The sequence below is a fragment of the Macaca mulatta genome, chromosome 5, assembly GCF_049350105.2.
Source record: "Macaca mulatta isolate MMU2019108-1 chromosome 5, T2T-MMU8v2.0, whole genome shotgun sequence".
NCBI classification, from domain to species: domain Eukaryota; kingdom Metazoa; phylum Chordata; class Mammalia; order Primates; family Cercopithecidae; genus Macaca; species Macaca mulatta.
This window is the reverse complement of record NC_133410.1, coordinates 69290421-69311540: the sequence shown is the minus strand read 5'-3', so window position 1 is coordinate 69311540 and position 21120 is coordinate 69290421. Positions and strand designations below refer to the sequence as shown.

At 37.7% G+C, this 21120-nt stretch overlaps 1 long non-coding RNA gene across 1 annotated transcript; it reads left to right on the top strand.

The window, feature by feature from the left end:
• The first annotated feature begins 325 nt into the window (after positions 1–325).
• LOC114678339 (uncharacterized) lies at positions 326–17895 on the top strand. Its single transcript, XR_003729693.2, has 3 exons — positions 326–449; positions 5248–5382; positions 17768–17895. It is a non-coding gene; the product is annotated as an uncharacterized LOC114678339 (long non-coding RNA).
• Positions 17896–21120: the final 3225 nt, after the last annotated feature.

Here is a 21120-nt window from a genome sequence, read left to right as displayed (position 1 = left end):
CTATAAGTCTATAAAATAGTCTTGCTGCAAAGGGGTGGGAAAATGTGCTGACCTCAGTAACTTTGAAAACAGTGGAATCTATAAAACAAAAGAAAAAAGAAACTGCAGGGGCCTTTGAAAACAGTATGCTGAGAATAGATAGGGCTCAAGGACAGTATCTTCAACTGAACTTTTAATGAACTCCCGTAGGCGCCAAGAAGGCGGGTAAATAAGAAAGAATATAGAAACAAGGTACTGAGTAGAAGGTTACATGTGGGAAAAGAAAGTTTGTTTTGCATTGCATTCTTTCTGCTGACGTGAGGTTTATGGAGTATAAATAAAGTGAGGCAGAGGCTCTGAGTGCGGCCGCCATGTTCTCTGTGTGTCTTTGTCTTTGTGTGTGTTCTTTCATTCTCCACCACCCCAGGTGCGGCCCCCAACAAGTGGCGCAGCGAGCAGGGTCAGCACGGGTGAGTAGGGGAGAACAAGAAGGGGAACCCCCTAGGAGCGGGTAAGGCTCAGATATTGTTAAGGGGAACCTTCTTAAGCTTTCATTATGGGAATTCCATCTCTCTGGCCTCAGAATATTTATGGCTGTTTCAAGGACTGTTGCTGTCTATGGGAGTAGAAGTGAAAGAAAAAGACTTTGAAGCGATTGTTTGCCCATGTTGAATAACATTGTTACTGGTTTCAGTATCAGACTAAAGTGCAGCTGAATCGGAAAAAAATGGTTACAGGTGGTAAAAGCTTTGCTTAGAGCTCTCCAGTTAGGGGATAGTATGCCTCTAAAATTGTGGACCTTGTGTAACTCTATCACTCAGACATTAGAGTTACTTGAGACTGATTCGGAGTGTGGTAATGTAGCCACAGGAGGAAAGGTATCTGAGGATTTGGAATAATAAAATAAAATAAAATAAATCTGAAATGGAGCCCATTTGTGCCAGGGTAGCAAAAGGGGGAGAAGAGAAAAAGCCAGCTCTTCCTTCTTCTAAGGGAAATTCTGACATGCAGTGTATTATGGAAATGCTTCAACAAATATTACAGATACATTCTTCTAATTCACCTTTGTGAGCTTTCCCTGTTTCTTTTCCTTCTGCCCTGTTAAAAGAGGATTTTCCAGTGCCTCCAACCCCCCAGCTTCCTTATCTTTACCTTTGTTTGGCAACGTTTTCTCAGTGCCTTGCCCGCCATTGGGGGAGGGAGAAAAGGAAAAGAAAAGAAAAAAAAAAAAAATTTTAAGGAGCTGGATCTGTTTCCAATTATTTGTGCTTCTTTTGCTCCTAATGCTTAGCTTTCAAATGGTGGCAATAATGTCCAATTTAATGCCTTACTAATTAAATGTTTAAAAGAAATGAAAGCTGCCATTTCTAACTATGAACCCCTATCCTTGGTCTTCTTGATATTTTTTCATCAGAAAATTTGATAATTTCTATAGACTGGAAGACTTTGGGGAAAGCTTTTCTTGATCGTTCTCAGTGGTTACAATTGCACAGCTGGTAAATGAACAAGGCGCATGTACAGGCTAGAAAAAATGTTATGTGTGATCCCCCAGGAGCCACTGAGGAACAACTCATAGGCACGGGCCAATATGCTACTCTTAGTGCTCAGGCTGGTCTAGAAGATGTCGCCCTTACTCAAATCAAGACTTTGTTTTTAAGGACCTAAAATAAGGTAGAGATAACAGGAAAATCTTCCCTTTCCTCTGTGAAGATTTTACTGGGCACAAATGAACAATATTCAGATTTCGTAGCCCGTCTTCAGGATGCTGTCTTGAAAATTGGGGGTGCTGACCTTGCTTCAAAAATTTTGTTACAAACGTTGTCTTTTAAAAATGCTTATGCTGACTGTCAAAAATTGTTAAAATCGTTAAAGGCCAATGGGGCCAATTTAGATAAATATATTAAAACTTGTGTTAGTGTTGGAGGGGCTATTTATAATGCTCAATTATTTGCTGGAGCTTTGTCTAAAGCCTTAAAAGGAAATAACAAACAAGGTGTTTGCTTCCAGTGTGGTAAACCTAGACATTTCAAAAAAGAATGTCATAAAAATTGAACACTTTTATCTCTCAAGGCAGAAAGCTGCCTTCAAAGGTGTACAAATGTTGTGGTAAAGGTCGACATTGGACAAATAAATGTCATTTCAAAACTGATAAAAGTGGAAATTTACTGTCTCCTCTCCTGGGAAATGGGAGCCGGGGCCCACAGGCTTGGGGCCCCAAAAATTTATGTCACCAGGTCTGAAAGTGTAGTTGGTTTATCAGTCTTTACAAATGAGAAATATAAGAAAGGAAAAGAATGCACAAACTAACTAGGTTTCTTGTAATAAATCATTAAACTAGTCAAAGGACCAAAAAATAAAAGATGAGCATGACTCTGAAGGATGTGAGATTATGGTTCTGCACTTGTTACATTAAAGAACTAAAATTAATAGACGTAATATTAACAATAATAACAGTAATAATAGCCATAGTATACTGAGTACTTACTATGTGTCTACTACTGTGAAAAAATCTTCACTTGCATTTAGTTCTTCCAACATCCCTTTAAGACTGACAAATTTTATAATTATTACCATTTTGTAGACAGGAAAACAGAGTTAAGACAGTTTTATAAATGTATCCAAGGTCATATAGCTATTATATTTTGAAAATATGACTTTCTGTCCCCAGAGCTTACATGCTTAACCCTTTCCTCTAGACTGCTCTATAAAGTACAAAATTGGTAGTCACCCTCCTTGGAATAATCGGAGGAAAGAAAAATCAATAACTAAGTAAAAGTTGTATCTCAGCACCAGATCCAATCCCAATTTCAAGTATCTATTTAGCCTTGGATAGCATCACTGTGTTTTGAAAACCAAAATCCGTTGAGTATTTTGTGGTCCACCATTTTTTACAAAGCAGATACTCTATTGAATAGTAAGCTATGAACTGAATTTCTGTACCTGTAATCACCTTATTTGTTTACAAATATTTGTTATTGACTAAATCTGCATACAATATCCAGTGAGCAATGGCCTACAACATCAAGGAATAAATTCAAGTCCTCCTTAAGGATCCCACACCTTACCCCAGTTTCTCAGCTTTATGTGGCAACTAAGCAGAGCGCCGCTGCTGACTTAGTTATTACTCAGCCTTATACTTTGTCTCCTAATAGAGGAGTATATAAATTAGCTATTAGAGAGACATGATGTTACTAATAAAATTCTTATTATGGTTCAAGTCTCACAATTTATATGCCTAGAGGCAGGGGAACGTATTCTCAATAGGGAGGGTTTGGTAGCACAGAAAAAACTGTTTTTTGGGAAACTTTAGTTTCTAATCAAAAGCCCTTATGTTCATTGCACATTAATGAAATAGTTTTTAAAGGGTTGATTGATACAGTGGTGAATATGTCTATTATTTGTTTAAATTAGAGGCCTATACAATAGGAAAAAAGACAAGTTTCAGTTATACTCACTGGCTTGGGTGCTGCTTCTGTGGTTTATCAAAACATAGAACCTTTAACCTGTGTCGGTCCTAAAGGTTAACAAGGTCAAGTGTTTTTTTTTTATTTTTATATTGTTCCTATCAATATTAATTTTTGGGATCTTTCACAACAATTTGCTGCTTTTTTAAACATTCCTCATATTTCCTCAGCTGCCAAAAATATGATGTTCAAAATGGGCTACAATCCTTTAAACTCATAGCCACCACTCCTATTTATGTGAAACAGTGACCATTATTTAAAGAAATACTTAGGACTCTAAAAGAGTAAGTCAAAAAACAAATGGCTGAGAGGAATATAAAGCCACGTATTTCTGCATGGAATTCCCGTCTTTGTCTTGTCTTAAAACTATAAATGTTTACATTAAACCTAGGGAAAGTTTACAGCCTGGTCTTCCTAATCCTGCCCTTATCCCACAAAGTTAAAAATTAATGGTCATAGATCTCAAAAATTGTTTTTTCTCTATTCAGTTACAACATCTTTTTTCTATTCTAGAAGGAGACAGTCACTTGGACAGCTCACGTCATTTAACTCCTTTGGCTTTACAGGAACTCCAGCTTGTGGAAGAGCAACTTCAAAAGGCTCATTTACATTATATCCTTCCCGATGTTCCCCTTTCCCTTTGTTTATTTCATACTTTACATTCTCCTACAGGAATGATTCATCAGACCAATCGGCCGCTAGAATGGATCTTTTTGTCCAATCAGACATCTAAACGCTTGGCTACTTATATTGATTGTTTAGCTGAACTGATCATCAAAGGACGGCATCACTGTCGACAACTTTGGGGAGGAGATCCTTCCTTAATTATCTCTCAATTCACTCATAGTCATATCATTTATCTTCTTGCAACTTCTGATTCTTGGCAAGAAGCTTCATCAATCTTGAGTTACAGTTTATCCTTATCCCTCGGTGCAACAGGGAGAATTGTTTGCTATTCTCATGGTCTTACTTGATTTCCCTACTACTGGTTGTAATATTGTTAGTGATTCTCAATACGCCGTTTATGTTACTTCTTATATTTCTCAGGCCACTTTACCTCTTTGTGCTACTTCTTCTCTTCAAAAACTCTTTTCCTTGTTATTTTCTACTTTGAGCCAACGTCGAGCTCCTTTATTCATCACTCATCTTCGTTCTCATTCTCAACTGCCTGGACCCTTAGTTCATGGTAATACTCAGATTGATTCACTTCTAATTGGCCACTTGCAGGCTGCAGAACAAGAACATGCTCTACATCACACTAATAGTTCTGGCCTTCAATGACGGTTTCATTTAACTCATAAATAAGCTCGTTCTCTTGTCCTTTCTGTGCTCCTTTGAGCATTCCATCCTTCCATCCTGGAGTTAACCCGAGAGGTACTCAAGTTAATCAAATTTGGCAAATGGATGTTATACATATTCCTTCTTTTGGACGATTAAAGTATGTTCATCATACCATTGATACTTTTTCTCATTTTCAATGGGCCACTCCGTTGCCATCTGAGAAAGCTGATTCTGTTATTACACATCTCTTAGCTTGTTTTGCCATTATGGGCATTCCTTTTATACTTAAAACTGATAATGCCCCTGCCTATGTCTCTCATAAATTACAAGTTTTCTTACAGCAATACAATATTCCACATATCACCGGGATCCCGGGCAACAGTCAAGGTCAAGCCATCATTGAGCGTGCAAATTTAACTTTAAAAACTCAACTATTAAAACAAAAAGGGGGAAATGAGCCCCCCCAAAAAAACAGATTTTTTTGAAGGTTAACCTTTCTACCTTAATTTTTTTGATTTTGAAGGTTCTTTTTACCTTAATTATTTTTTGAATCAATGGAGACCATTGCAAGACTCCGCTGTTGTAACCCATCTTTCCTCACCTCCCTCGGTGATAGTCCCCGCTGACAATTTAAAGATTTGGTATCCTGATGAAGAAGGTAAGTATGTTCAAGGGCAAGTTCTAAAACAGGAACAGGGCTATGCTCTTTTCCTTACAGGGAGCGGACCTAAGTGGTTTCCTAAAAGATAATTGAAACCCTGTTGAAAAGAAAACTGGATTCAGCATGCATTTCTTCCTTTGTTGGATGTGCCTCGGCGGGGGACTTATTTCCCTTAGTGAGGCTTTGTATGAATATTGCACTTATATTCCCTTTCCACCCTTATATCAGGGAGTCGCCTGGGGAGAGGCGGAAATTAAGGTTTTCACCAATGACACTACTTGAATGCCGTCCCCCTATATAGACAAGGACAATATAGAACGGGAAACGGAAATTATAAACAACACATATCAATTTGGAGTGGAAGAACTTCCAATATGCATGGGAAATAGTTCTCATTGTCTCCGAAAATCGTATGAAGCCTGGGTTGTTCACTATAATCATAGTTATGTGGCTGCTAATATTGTTATTATAATCATACTGTATATAGTAATGAAACTATTCCTAGTTCTTTACCTTTTTGTCCTATTCCAGAGGTTTCTCCTAATATTGAGGTGCTGGAGTGGCAACTATGTCGGGGAAATAAAACCCGGATTTTATTAGAATACAATGGGATGCAAATAACTGATTGAAGTGTGCACGGTGATTTTCAAATAAAATTTAGTCACATACCTTTGAAATGGCACCGGGTAAATAAAAGTATTGTTGCTAACAATAATGAAACCTTGGTATGGTGTGAAGGAGGCCTAAGTACAGAGTCATCTTTGGAAGTTGTTAGCTGCAGGCGATGCCATTAGCACTTTTGTGGGGAATATGTCTCTTAATCTTTCTAACCCAACTAATTCCTTTCATATTCAGTTATATAGGAATACCTCTCAATATATTATTGCTTGTGTCCGTAAGCCCTACCTATTATTAGCAGGGAATTTGATATGGAATAATAATACGGGAATTGTTAATTGTACAAATACGTGTACATTTTTGTCTTGCCTCAATCATTCCTGGTGGCACAACTTTGCTGGGGATATTTATATCCTCAGGGCTCATAAGGAAATTTGGCTACCTGTTAATCTTACGCGACCGTGGGGGGCATCACCTCTTGAAACTTATATTTGGACTTCTCTTCAGTGAATCCGCCGTGCACTTGGACTTATAATTGCCTCGGTGATGAGTCTTGTTGCCATCGCCTCCACTGCGGCCGTAGCAGGGCTCGCTCTTCATCAAAGCATACAAAATGCTGAATTTGTGCAGCAATGGCATGAACAATCTCACCGGTTATGGCTTCAACAACGAAACATTGATTCTCAACTTGCTGAAAGATTGGACAACATGGAGCAAGCGTTGACATGGCTTGGAGATCAGCTCACTGTACTCAGTACTCGGGTAACATTACAATGTGATTGGAATTCCACTCAATTTTGTGTAACACCTCTGCCTTTTAACATCTCTCAAAATTGGACTGTAATCCAAAAATTATTAATTGGCCATAAAAATATTAGTTTGGACATTCAAGAGCTCACTCAGAACATTTCCGAAGCATTTCGACAACAATTACATGTGCTGTCTGGAACTGTAACCTTGCAGGAGCTGGGGCAATGCCTTGCTGCCTTTAACCCATGGACTCAGATAAAAACATGGATTTCTACAATCTCTGGAAGTATATTGCTTTGGGCACTTGGTTTGGGTCTACTTCTTTTGGTGATTCGATGTTCCCTCCGTCGCTACCAAAAACAAAAGAAAACACAGGAACAAATATGGGCTACCTTTTTAGGATTGAGGCAAAACAAAATAAAAAGGGGGGAAATGCAGGGGCCTTTGAAAACAGTATGCTGAGAATAGATAGGGCTCAAGGACAGTATCTCCAACTGAACTTTTAATGAACTCCCGTAGGCGCCAAGAAGGCGGGTAAATGAGAAAGAATATAGAAACAAGGTACTGAGTAGAAGGTTACATGTGGGAAAAGAAAGTTTGTTTTGCATTGCATTCTTTCTGCTGACGTGAGGTTTATGGAGTATAAATAAAGTGAGGCAGAGGCTCTGAGTGCGGCCGCCATGTTCTCTGTGTGTCTTTGTCTTTGTGTGTGTTCTTTCATTCTCCACCACCCCCGGTGTAGCCCCCAACAAGAAACTGCACAACACAGTTTGTTTGATTTGTAAAAAAGTTGTGTGCATCTCTCCTCAATTCCCTGGCTATTTCTCTATAAAAGTATCTTAAATTAGCCTGGGGCAGTGGCTCATGCACGTAATCCCAGCACTTTGGGAGGCTGAGGAGGGCAGATCACGAGGTCAGTAGTTCTAGACCAGCCTGGCTAACATGATGAAGTCCCATCTCTACTAAAAATACAAAAATTAACTAGGGGTGGTGGTGCACGCCTGTAGCTACTTGGGAGGCTGAGGCAGGAGAATCGAAAGTACCTTAAATTTTATTTAGATTGTTACTTTTTATATCATTATATAACTCATATGAGGATAACCGGGTGATTAACATTTTTATTTTTTATCTAAAATGGATGATTCATCATTTCTAGATGCTTTGTTTATAATGTATCTATCATTAATTCACCTAAACTTTTTTTTTTAGCAGAAATCCCCTCTGAATACATTAAATATGTTAGACAGACGTTTGTTTATCTTTCTGTAACCTTCCTCTCTTCCTTCCTTCCTTCCTTGCTTTCTTTCCCTTCTTTTCTATGTCTTCCTGTACAAATCCACTGCTGCTCTCAAGGATTTTTGCAATTCTGTCATATTGTCACTTTCTTTCATCATTATATCAGGAATTGTCTTTTCTTCATTTCAGGGTTAGTTTCACACTCCCTGTAATGCCTCTTCTTTGATGTGTTTCTTAGTTACGTAAAAACATATACTTTGGTAAATTCCTGAGAAAGAGTGTATGGGGGTTAAAAGATTTTGGAAACTTTTCATTATTTTTTATAATTAAGGAGATCTTTACTCTCTTTTAACTCTCAATCAATAATGTGTAAAAAATGATATCACTTTGCAGCATTTCTCCATTGTCTCTTACTTTCTAGAATTACAAGAACATATTTGATGTTATACAAAATTCTATATGTTTTCTCCTCACTTTTTGTATTACAGCACTATAGAAAAACAGAACAAAAAAGGTATAGATGTATTGAAAGAGATTTTTTTATGAGGCATGAACTTAACACAATTATGGAGTCTGAGAAGTTAAAAGGATAATTTCATAATATGAATATGGTATGAGCTAACCACATTGTATGGTGTTTTGTCACAGTCATTTGAACTACAGCAACTCCACCTTGAATAAGATCTGGGTAAAATGAGGCTGAGACCTACTGGGCTGCATTCTAATTCATAGGATTAATAGGAAGTCTGCACAAGATACAGGTCATAAAGATCTTGCTGATGAAACAGGCTACAGTAAAGAAGCTGGCTAAAACCCATCAATTCATGCTAAGAGACACTCCCACCAACACAATGACAGTTTATATATGCCATGGCAAGGTCAGGAAGTTAAGCTATATGGTCTAAAAAGGGGAGGAACCCACAGTTCTAATAATTGCCTACCCTTTTCCTGGAAGATTCATGAATAGGCTGGGTGCGGTGGCTCATGCCTACAATCCCAGCACTCTGGGAGGCCGAAGAAGGCGCATCACCTGAGGTCAGGAGTTCGAGACCAGCCTAGCCAACATGGTGAAACCCTGTCTCTACTAAAAATACAAAAATTAGCTGGGCATGGTGGCACATGCCTGTAATCCTAGCTACTCCGGAGGCTGAGGCAGGAGAATCGCTTTAACCAGGGAGGCAGAGGTTGTGGTGAGCTGAGATCATACCACTGCACTCCAGCCTGGGTGACAGAGCAAGATTCTGTCACACACGCGTACGCACACACACACACACACACAGACACACACACAAAATAAAAAAAGAAAAGAAAATTTATCATCCAACTTTTGTTTAGCATATAATCAGGAAATAACTATAAAAATGGGCAACCAGCAGCCCTGGTAGCTGTTCTGCCTTTGGAGTAGCCATTCTTTTATTCGGTTACTTTCTGAATAAACTTGCTTTCACTTTACTCTGTGGACTTGCCCCGAATTTTTTCTTGCTTGAGATCCAAAAACCCTCTCTTGGGGTCTGGTTTGAGACCCCTTTCTGTTAAAAGTTTTACTGCTCAATTAATTACACAGATTACAGATTTACTTATACAATATTCACTTTTTAAAGTAAATAAAAATGTATATATATTAATATTTAGTATTTAAATGTAATATTTAAAATAATTATAATATAATTATTTTATTTATCTTCTTTAATATATTTTTGCAAAGTCAAGAACTTATAAATAAAAATAGATAAGACAAGTAATAAATTTTAAGTGGATATTAAAAAAACTAGGTGTTCAAATGACAAAAAAGTATTTTCTAGTTTATTTTATAATGTGGACTCATATTAACTTAAAAGTTACATATTTTATATCTTAAGCGTTCATGACTGTACTGTCAAGAAAAAAGTTAAGGATGGAGTAATCTTGTTTACTCACTAAGTTTACAAATCATAACAAAAATATTAATGAAAGCTTAACACTAACTTTACAAACTACCCAATGCATAAGGTCAAGCATTCATGCGTGACTTGTTTTCGTTTGGAGGCTATTTTAAACCTCAAGATCTTATTTTTTATTTACCCTATTTGAATCTGATACTTTGCATTTTCAGATAAATATTGCATATTATGATTTTATGCTTTCATTTGTAAATAATTCCTCTTTTCAACTTAAAAACAATTGGGCAAGATATCCAAATTCATAATTAGACACTTTGTGTGTGTGTGTATATATGTGTATATAGATATATACATACATATGTATCTCCAAATTTGTTAGTCATTATTTTTATAATATTTAATTTAGTAGTAATATTTAAAGAGATAAAAGTATTTTAGAATCACCTAATCCATAGCATCTGAACTACGGAATATGAATAATGACCAAATTTTGTAACAACACCAATTTTATCTAACTTATTTTAATACTTTAACATATTTTTGAAGTTCCATCAAATAACATTGTGGAAAGAATATTCCAAATGCGCACTTTTTGTTTATAACTGTAGGTTTGTTCCTTTCGTATGTTAACAATTTAGTTATGTGTCTTCTATGTCTAATTAATTACATATTACAAGTTGACTTTATAATCATTTATTTATAAAATAGCTGCAAAATAATAAGTTCCATAGCAATTTTATATTAATACATAGAAAGATATTTACACAGAGTGTTTGCTTTAAATACATTGAATGTTGTTGTGTATACTTCCATGGCTATATTTTTACACATTATTTTTCCCTAATGACATATTATAAATCTGTTGGATAGTTGACCTTTTGTCACTTCCAAAATATTAAATTTTCTTTCAGCTTATGATTTACATAATTGCATATTTAGTCACAATATGTCAGTATGAATTCCTTCTTGGCAATAATACTAGGCTAAATTCCTTGTTTAGTACTGCATTTTGTCAAGAAAGAGTTGAGTAAGACAAAAAAAGTTCCTATAAAATTTAGTAAGTATCATTTCAATTTTTCCCACAGAAAAATGTTACTGTAATATTTGCAATCTGTTTCTAACCTAAATGGAAAAAAAAAAGTTTCCAAATAGTTACTTTTTAGATAATAATAATAATAATAATAGAAATTTAAGGGGCTTGAGAGTGATTGAATAGTCATCACTGTTCTTGTGGTTACTGTCTTCTGGTGTTGCTCTCTACTTTTACATCTGCTGTATATTAATTAGCCACTTGTTTCCTGGGTTTTTATCAAATTGAATGGAGGAGAATGGGATAATTGCTTTCCTCCAAGAGTGGTAATGCCATCTATTAGCAAGATTAGAATCACACATAAATATATTATAAAAATAAAGACAAAGAGATATCAGTAGAGACTTTACTGCTACCACAATTAGGTGTAGACATGCATTATCACATTGACTTGTTTTTAATTTCCTAACATTTCTTTTTTTTTTTTTTTTTTGAGACGGAGTCTCGCTGTGTCACCCAGGCTGGAGTGCAGTGGCGCGATCTCGGCTCACTGCAAGCTCCGCCTCCCGGGTTCACGCCATTCTCCTGCCTCGGCCTCCGAGTAGCTGGGACTACAGGCGCCCGCCACCGCGCCCGGCTAGTTTTTTGTATTTTTTTTAGTAGAGACGGGGTTTCACCATGTTAGCCAGGATGGTCTCGATCTCCTGACTTCGTGATCCACCCGTCTCGGCCTCCCAAAGTACTGGGATTACAGGCTTGAGCCACCGCGCCCGGCCAATTTCCTAACATTTCTTTAAGAGGAATTTAAATTAGTATAATACACAAAACCTTTTTCAGGTGTGAAGCTAATAATTCAATGCAGTGGCAAATGGACTCTTCACATTTGATTGAATTTTTCTTAGGGATTTCTAAGTAAGTAATTAAAGTTACACCTAATTGCAAGAAATGCAGTTTGAATTATTGCCAATTCTTGATTGAGTAACTATTTTTTTTTTTTTTTTTTTTTTTTTTTTTTTTAGACGGAATCTTTCTCTGTCGCCAGGCTGGAGTGCAGCAGCGCTATCTGGGCTCACTGCAACCTCTGCCTGCCAGGTTCAAGAGATTCTCTTGCCTCAGCCTCCCAAGTAGCTGGGACTACAGGCACGTGCCACCACACCCAGCTAATTTTTGTATTTTTAGTAGAGACGAGGTTTCATCATGTTGGCCAGGCTGGTCTCGATCTCTTGAGCTTGTGATCCAACCGCGTCAGCCTCCCAAAGTGCTGGGATTACAGGCGTGAGTCACCGTGCCCGGCTGAGTAACTCTTTTCAGAAGCACACAGGTGTTTGAATATCTATGAATATCTATTAATTAACACTTAGCATCCTTTAATTTATATATTATTGTTAGTTCCTGCTTAGTTTTATCAAGCAATCTATTAAGGTAAGACCCCCTTGTTAAAAAAGATATGATAATTTCAAACACTTTAAATAAATTTTCCTGTTTTCCTTTATTCCAATAATAGATATCATTAGAGCATAACGAACTGCTTTGATCATTATAATGTATTCATCTCTTCTGTTTTGGCATTATGAAAATAAATATTTGAATTCTGTAGAATACATGTGATTAATGTCTTTGTTATTTTCACACAATGAGTTCATTATTTGTTCCATTCACTCTTTGTTCATGGAAATATAAAGGAATGATTCATATTGTGCTAAGATGTTAATAATATAATAATTTGATTTCTTTTAAAATATAAGAAATTTGGCTAAATTATTATTTGACGGTGGCAATACATTTCAGAACTAATATGGATAATATGCAAAAACAAAAAGTAAAAAAAAAATCTTAAAGATGCAAACATTTGTAATACTAAATTTTATAACCAGGATAATCAATGGAGGAAACATAAAATGTATACATTAGAGTTTTTTGTTTATATGGTATAATTTCGCTCACCAATAATCCATTCATTATTTATTCAGTAATTGATGTATCTTTATACACTATAGTTCAAACAGGCACAATGGATAATACCAACTTCTATAGCACAAGTTAAATACAATGGAAATTAAAAGCTACAAACTTCTCTTATGTTCATTCTTACTCATGAAAGAAGATTCCTAAGATTACTTACATTTAAGAAGCATAGAAGAATCTGAGAAGAGTGAAGCCAGAGTTTTTATAAAATGTATGTTCTTAAGCAACATCATGGCCACTTTCCAAGTTTTATTTTACTCATTAATGAGTGTGTATGTGTATGTGTCTGTGTTTTATAAAATTGTATTAGGAGGAGGGCAGGTTAATGTATCCAGCACCACAGTCAAGTTAGAATAAAGCTTCATTAAAACAAGGATCCATAATGGTTGAACTAGTTTACAATCCCACCAACAGTGTAAAAGTGTTCCTATTTCTCCACATCCTCTCCAGCACCTGTTGTTTCCTGACTTTTTAATGATCGCCATTCTAACTGGTGTGAGATGGTATCTCATTGTGGTTTTGATTTGCATTTCTCTGATGGCCAGTGATGACAAGCATTTTTTCATGTGTGTGTTGGCTGTATGAATGTCTTCTTTTGAGAAATGTCTGTTCATATCCTTTGCCCACTTTTTGATGGGGTTGTTTGTTTTTTTCTTGTAAATTTGTTTGAGTTCTTTGTAGGTTCTGGATATTAGCCCTTTGTGGCGATTCCTCAAGGATCTAGAACTAGATGTACCATATGACCCAGCCATCCCATTACTGGGTATATACCCAAAGGATTATAAATTATGCTGCTATAAAGACACATGCACACGTATGTTTATTGCGGCACTATTCACAATAGCAAAGACTTGGAATCAACCCAAATGTCCATCATTGACAGATTGGATTAAGAAAATGTGGCACATATACACCATGGAATACTATGTAGCCATAAAAAAGGATGAGTTTGTGTCCTTTGTAGGGACATGGATGCAGCTGGAAACCATCATTCTTAGCAAACTATCACAAGAACAGAAAACCAAACACCGCATGTTCTCACTCATAGGTGGGAACTGAACAATGAGATCACTTGGACTCAGGAAGGGGAACATCACACACAGGGGCCTATCATGGGGAGGGGGGAGGGGGGAGGGATTGCATTGGGAGTTATACCTGATGTAAATGACGAGTTGATGGGTGCAGCACACCAACATGGCACAGGTATACATATGTAACAAACCTGCACGTTATGCACATGTACCCTACAACTTAAAGTATAATAATAATAAATAAATTAAAAAAAAAAAAAAGGATCCCTCCTGTTGCTCTATCAGAGATACACACTCCTCCCTTCCCTCCTCCTTCGCTAATGCTGAACACTCTAATATAGTCTCGTCTTAAAAATTTAGTCTTTTTGAAAATACTGTATAAATCATATCATATGTGTATAAGGAAAATAAATCTCGGGACCCTAAAATCACTAAGCAGTGAGAAAAGTCAAACTGAGAACTATGAAAGGCAAACCTGCTTCCCATTTTATTCCTAAACAAGATTGCTACAAAGGTAAGCTGTATACCTCCCTCACAATTTGCCCACAGGAAATTCCTTGTGGACAAAGGACAGATAGAACTCAGAGTCATCCCTCTGAGGCTCACCTGAGACAAATGCATATATGATTACTTCCTCCGCCTATTGTTTATGTAAAAATGCAGATTCATGGAGCCAGACTAAATTGTGTATTCAGTGGAAGACTGATCAATAACTCAGAAGAATGCCACCTTTACTTTCTTATCTACTTTTAACCTGGAAACTCCAACTTTGAGTTGTCCCCGCCTTTCTAGACCGAAACAATGTACATGTTATACATATTGATTGATGTCTCATGTCTCCCTAAAATGTATAATAGCAAACTGTACCACTGACCATCCTGGGCACATGACATCAGGACCTCCTGAGGCTGTGTCACAGGCACATTCTTAACCTTGGCAAAATAAACTATCTAAATTGACTGAGATCTGTCTCAGATATTTTGTGTTAACATATGAAACCATTTAGAATTGCCTTTTTTACTTGGTTTAAATCTTAGAGATTCATCCAAGTTTTATTTTACATCAATGGTTTGTTTAATTCCTGAGTAATATCGTCTGGTATCAGTGTAGTGCATTTTCTTTAGTCATTAACTCATTGAAGGACATCTGTGTTGGTTCCAGTTTTGAGTTATAAACATTCATATACAGGTGTTTATGTGACCATGTCTTTCCCTTTTTCTGTGATAATATCAAAAGTTAAATTTGTAGATCTTATGGTAGTTTCATGTTGAGGTTTTTAAAAAGAGTCAAACTGTTTTGCAGAGTGCAGTACCATTTAATATTCCCACTGGCAATGCTTGAATGATCTATTCTCTTCCTATCCTCTCCAAGATTTAATGGTTTCACTATTCTTTTTTTTTTAAGCCATTCTGACAGTTGTGTAGTGTGTCAAATTACGCCTCAGTTGACAGATGTAATGAACTTCCTGTAGTTCAAATGTTGAGAGCAATACCAAGGGGCTGTGGCAAGGTGGGGGAGTAGCCACACTCTGTGTGTCCTTGGCAAATGTTGCAAAACGTATTTTTCTCCAACCAAGTCAGAAACAGTTCCAGAAAACAATGTCAAAAACAATTACAGCTGGAAATTTCCCAACTAACCACCAACAGACTACCTGCAAACAGCCAATTAAGAGAGACTGGTGGTTTGGCGTTTAAAGGTCTTCTAATCAAGAGTCTATCACTCCCCTAACTCTCCCCCTCTTCTTTATGATCTCTAACTCTTCAACCTGCTCCTCCTCAGAGTACCCTTTCATTTTTACACTGAAGGCTTCTTGTCCTCAGTCTGCAATCTGAAGTTTGTTTTGGAAAATAGAGTTCTTCTTTTGCTTCCACGGATTTCATTGATCTTTTATTAACAAACGGTATTGAAATGGGAGCATCCCCTGACTCCCTCGCAAGACGTGCAATGGGGTGTGGCTCATCCGTTTGGCCACTGTGGGCTCCAACTCTTTATGTGAGAAAGAGCATGCAGATGGACAGGTGCAGGAGACAGGGCAAGTGCTTTTGGGCTCAGGCACCATGGTAGCATCTAGCGGGGGTGTCTGAGGTTCCCAGAGCCCCAGTGGGCATACTACAGTGCTCTTTTAACTCTGCCACCCGCAGATGGCTTAAGCGTTAATCATTTCAGTGCCCTCTTGGGACCTGGGTTCTTGTCTGGCGTCCAGGAAAAATCAGATCACACAGACAAATTGAAGGATGGTAAACACGGGGAATTTTACTGCCAGATAGAGGTGGCTCTCATTCGGATGAATGGGGAGCTGAAAAGGGGATGGACTAAGATGATCTTCCCCTGGAGCTCTGTCATCCCACAGCCATTGTTCCCTCTGACCATACCCAGCTGAACTCCTCTTGATGTTCAGAAGCTCCTTCTCTGCCGTGCTGCTCTGCCACCCTTCTGTTCCTCTGCTCTTGTTTATCTGCCTATGGAGCCTGGGGTTTAGAGATTATATGGGTATAGGATAGGAGGGCGTGACAGGCCAAAAGGCAACATTTGGCACAGAAACAGGAATCCATGTTCCCATCTAGCGCCCTGGATTGCCAGACTTGGGAATGGGACCTTTGCCAGGGAACCGCCCTCTTCTACCTAATATCTCCCTGACTTCTCTCTGTGCCAGTATTTCAGTTTGGTTTTAATTCATATTCCTTTAATGGTGAAGGATGTTATACATATTTTCATGTGCTTATTTGCCAATTGTGTATTCTCAGTGTATTATGCGTTTATATCTTTTTTCCATTTTTAACGGTAATGACTTTTTTCACTATTGAGTTTTGAAGTTTTTTATATATTGTATATATTAGTTCTTGTCAGATTTGGTAAATATTTTCTCTCAATTTTCACCTTGTCTTTTCATCTTACTTAGAGTATCTTTTGCAGAGCAAAAGTTGAAAGTTTTGATGAGGCTCAGCTCACCAATTTTTTTTATTTTGTGAACTATATGTTTCATGTCAAGTTTAACAACTTCTTTCCTAACTTTGACCCAAAGATTATCTATTATTTCCTTTTTATAGTTTTGTATCTTACATTTAAGTCTGTGAACCATATTAAATTATTTTTTTGTGCAAGGTATAAAGTTTTTGCCAATGTTTGTTTTCTGGCCTATAGATATCTAATGCTATAGCATTTTTAGTTGAAAAGCTACTCTTCAACCACTAATTATTTTGCGCAGTGTCAAAAATCAGTTAGGCATGTTTGTATGAGTCTATTTTGGGGGATTTCCATTCTCTTTTATTGATATATTGTATCTTTCCCTCGTTAACACCACACAGTCTTAATTAATATAGCTATATAAGTATAGTAATACTGATGAGTAGCGATTCTTTTAACTTTTAGTCTCCTTTTTCAAAATTGTAGCTATTGTAATGCTTTTATACTTCCATAATGTTACAGAATGTTTCTGTCTTCTCAAAATTCAGGTATTAAAGCCCTAATTTCAAATATGGTGGTATTTGAAGGTGGAGGTTTTAAGAGATTTTGAGGTTTATATTAGGTCATGAAAGAGGAGCTCCAAGATGAGGTAGTCTCCTCATAAGAAGAAGAAAATAAATCAGAGCTCTTTCTTTCTCTGCCGTGTGATTACACAGTGAGAGGGCAGCCATCTGCAAGCCAGGAAGAAAGCCTGCTCTATCTGAATGTATGTCTTTCCAAAATTCATATGTTGGAACTTAAACCCCATGGTGATGGTATCAAAAGGTAGGGCTTTTGGGTGGTAATTAGGGCATAAGGGCCTAATTATTTGGTCATGAGGGCCTAATTATTTAATTTTTCATGGAATTAATAAAAAATGGAAAGAACTAACTAAGCCCTTTTGCCTTTCCTATTTCCATCATGTGAAGATGCAGTCATCATGTGTCATCTTGGAAGGAGAGAGTGAATCCTCACCAGACCCTGAATCTATTGATGCCTTGCTATTTGATGTCCCAGCTTCCAGAGTGTCAGAAATAAACTTCTATTATTTATAAATTACCCAGTGTGTGGTATTTTGGATAGCAGCACAAATAGACTAAAACAGAAATTGCTACTGAGAAGTGGGGTGTTGCTATAACAAATACTGAAATATGTGAAGGTGGCCTGGGGTCTGGGTAAATGTCAACTATTAGAAGGTGGAACATAAAGCACTATTCTGGTGTGAGCTCGGAAGAAGAGGAGAGCTGCAGAGAGAAACTTAATCTTCTTAAAAATAGTGTAAATGATCTTGAACAGAATGTTAGTCGAAATATGGACAGTAAAGGCCATTCTGATGAGATTTTAGATAGAAATGGGAAATACATTACTGAAAACTGAGAGAAAAGTCATTGTGGTTATAGAGTGGCTGAATTTTGTTCTTGACCTAGAGCTTTGTGGAAGGTAGAAGTAAAAATTGATGAACTAGGATATTTGGCAGAAGAAATCTCTAAGTAGTGTTCAGGGTGCTTCATAGCCTTGCTTGATTTTTTTTTTTTTTTTTTTTTTTTTGGTAGTAAAACAAATTAAGACAGAAACAAACTACGGTGGAATTTGTAATCAAAGGGGAAATAGTAAAGATTTGGAAAATTTCCAGCCTGGTCAGATGATAAAGGATAAAAACCTGTGTTCAGGAGCAAATACCAAAGGTGTGGCCGATCAAATGTTTGGTGAGATTAGTATGGCTATCAGGAAGCCAGATCCTATTCATCAAGACAGTGGAAGAATAATTTTCAGATGGCAATTCCATCACAGACCCAGAGTGCCAGTAATTTGCGGGCAGAATCTATTCAAAGGAGGGCCTCAGGGTGTCCATGGAAACTTGGGGCTCACTGCCCCATACCACCTCAATCTTCTGCCCCCTTAATTCCCATGCATCACTACTTGGCTACCCCAGCTGTGGTCAAATGGTTCCAGCCTCAACTTGGGCCATTGTCCATCCAGAAGTCACAAATGGTAACCTTTGGCAGCATCTGCATGGTGTTAATTCAGCAGGTGCACAGAGTGTAAGAGCTGTGGAGGCATGATTACCTTAATCTAGATTTCAAAGGAAGCATTGGAGAGCCTCAGGACCCAGAGAACTGACACAGAGACACAGTCACTGTAAAGACTCCATCCACACTAGGGAAATGTCCAATGGAGGCATACAGTTTGGCTCACCAAAGAGAGTGCCCACTAGCACAATGACCAGCAAAGCCATGGGGTTAGGGCCACCCTAGACAACCCCTACTAGTGAGGGAGAAGAAAAGGAAAAATTAGTTAGGTAGACAGCTAAGGCTAGTCCTCAGAGAGGCAGCCTGCCCAAAAAATCACAGCTACAGGCAACTACAGAACAGCCTGGGGAAAAGTCAGATTGCATCTGTGAGATAAGGATGCAAGGTCCAGCATAGAGGTCTTTTGTTCTTTGTGTGAGTAATAGTCTCCCAGAAAAAAATTTTCTCCCCTTTTCAAGAATGTACAGGGTGGGCTCTGTGGGAACTTGCAGAGGGAGGAGGTGGGGACTTCCCTAAAACAAACCCATAGTTATACAAACAAAAACTGCTTTGTGTGCCCACAACTAGTAGGTAAGGAGAATTATACAGACAACTTTACAGATAAGAGAAGTTACCCAAACAGCTACAGAGATGAAAGGAGTTTCCTATAAAAGTTTTTCAATTTGACTGTAAAAACATGGCAACCAACTCAGGCTCCCTTCTCTTCTGAGGAGAGCTTTTTTCTTTAGCTTATTAAACTTTTGCTCCAACCTCATCCTTTGCATCCACAATCCTTAATTTTCTTGGATGTGAGACAACAAAGCTTGGATAACACTTTAGCCATTGTGGCCATTGACCCTGACCTGTTTCACTAGAGCATACTTGATGAAGTCCTAGAGACAGAGTTGCCTCTGAGACACCAAAATAGTAGACCCACCAGTGTTCAAAACCAGCCTGGGAGAGTCACAAGCACTTCAACCTCAGAAAGCTACTGTTCGGGTTATACCCAGTGAAGCCATGGAGGCAGGATCACCTAGGATCTCAGGGGACCAAAACCTGTCTCAATGTGTCTGGAGGGTGAGACAGGGAGTCAAAGAAGATTTTTCTTCCACCTGAAGATTTAATGTTAGTTGCTTTGTTAGATTTTGGAGTTACTGGGGATCTATTACCCCTTTATTCTTTCCTGTTTCTCTGTTTTGGAATAGGGATGTCTATTCTATTCCTGTCCCCCCGGCCCCATCATATTTTGGAAGCACATAACTTTTTTGATTTCATAGACTCATAAATGGAGGGGAGAATTGCCTCAGGATGAATCATACCTTGATCTCACCCATATCTGATTTAGATGATATTAAGATAAAACTTCATAATTAGCCTTTAAAGTTGATGCTGGAATGAGTAAATAAATTTGGGGATATTGGAATAGAATGAATGTATGCTGTATGTGAAACAGTCACAGATTTTATGGGCCAGGGAACAACATATGTGTTCCTCCAAAATTTCTATGTTGGAACATAAACCACAAAGGGAACAAACAAGAACGCTTTGCCCTTCTCCCTTCCACCGTATGAGCACACAGCAAACAGGTACCATCTTTGAAGAATAGAGTGAGCCCTCATTAAATATTTAATGTGCCTGTGCCTTGATCTTGGACTTCCCAGCCTCCAGAACTGGATAAATAAATTTCTATTATTTGTAAATTACCCAGTTTCTGGTAACTTGTTATTACCATGAAAGAACCTAGTAGTGAATAAAAATGACTCTTGGGAGCAGAGATCTTTCTCATGTTTATTATCTTTTATTTATTGTTTTATTTTTATTTTTTCGAGACAGAGTCTCACTTTGTCACCCAGGTTGGAGTACAGTGGTAAGATCTCAGCACACTGCAACCTCTGCCACCCAGGTTCAAACAATTCTCATGCTTCATCCTCCCACTAGTTGGAATTACAGGTGAGCACCACCACACCCAGCTATTTTGTTTGTTTGTTTGTTTTTGGAGAGATGGGATTTCACCATGTTGGCCAGGCTAGTCTTGAACTCCTGGCCTCAAATGATCTGCCCGCCTTGGCCTCCCAAATTGCTAGAATTACAGGTGTGAACCATGTGCCCAGCCATGTTTTTATCTTAGGCAGACAGTATTCAGTTTTTTATTATTACGATATTAGATGCAGGGTTTTTAGAAGTTTCTTAACAAGTTAAGGATGTGCACCACTCTCTCTACTTTTCTGAGCATTTTTATCATAAATGTGTGTCAGATTTTGCTATTTTTTCTG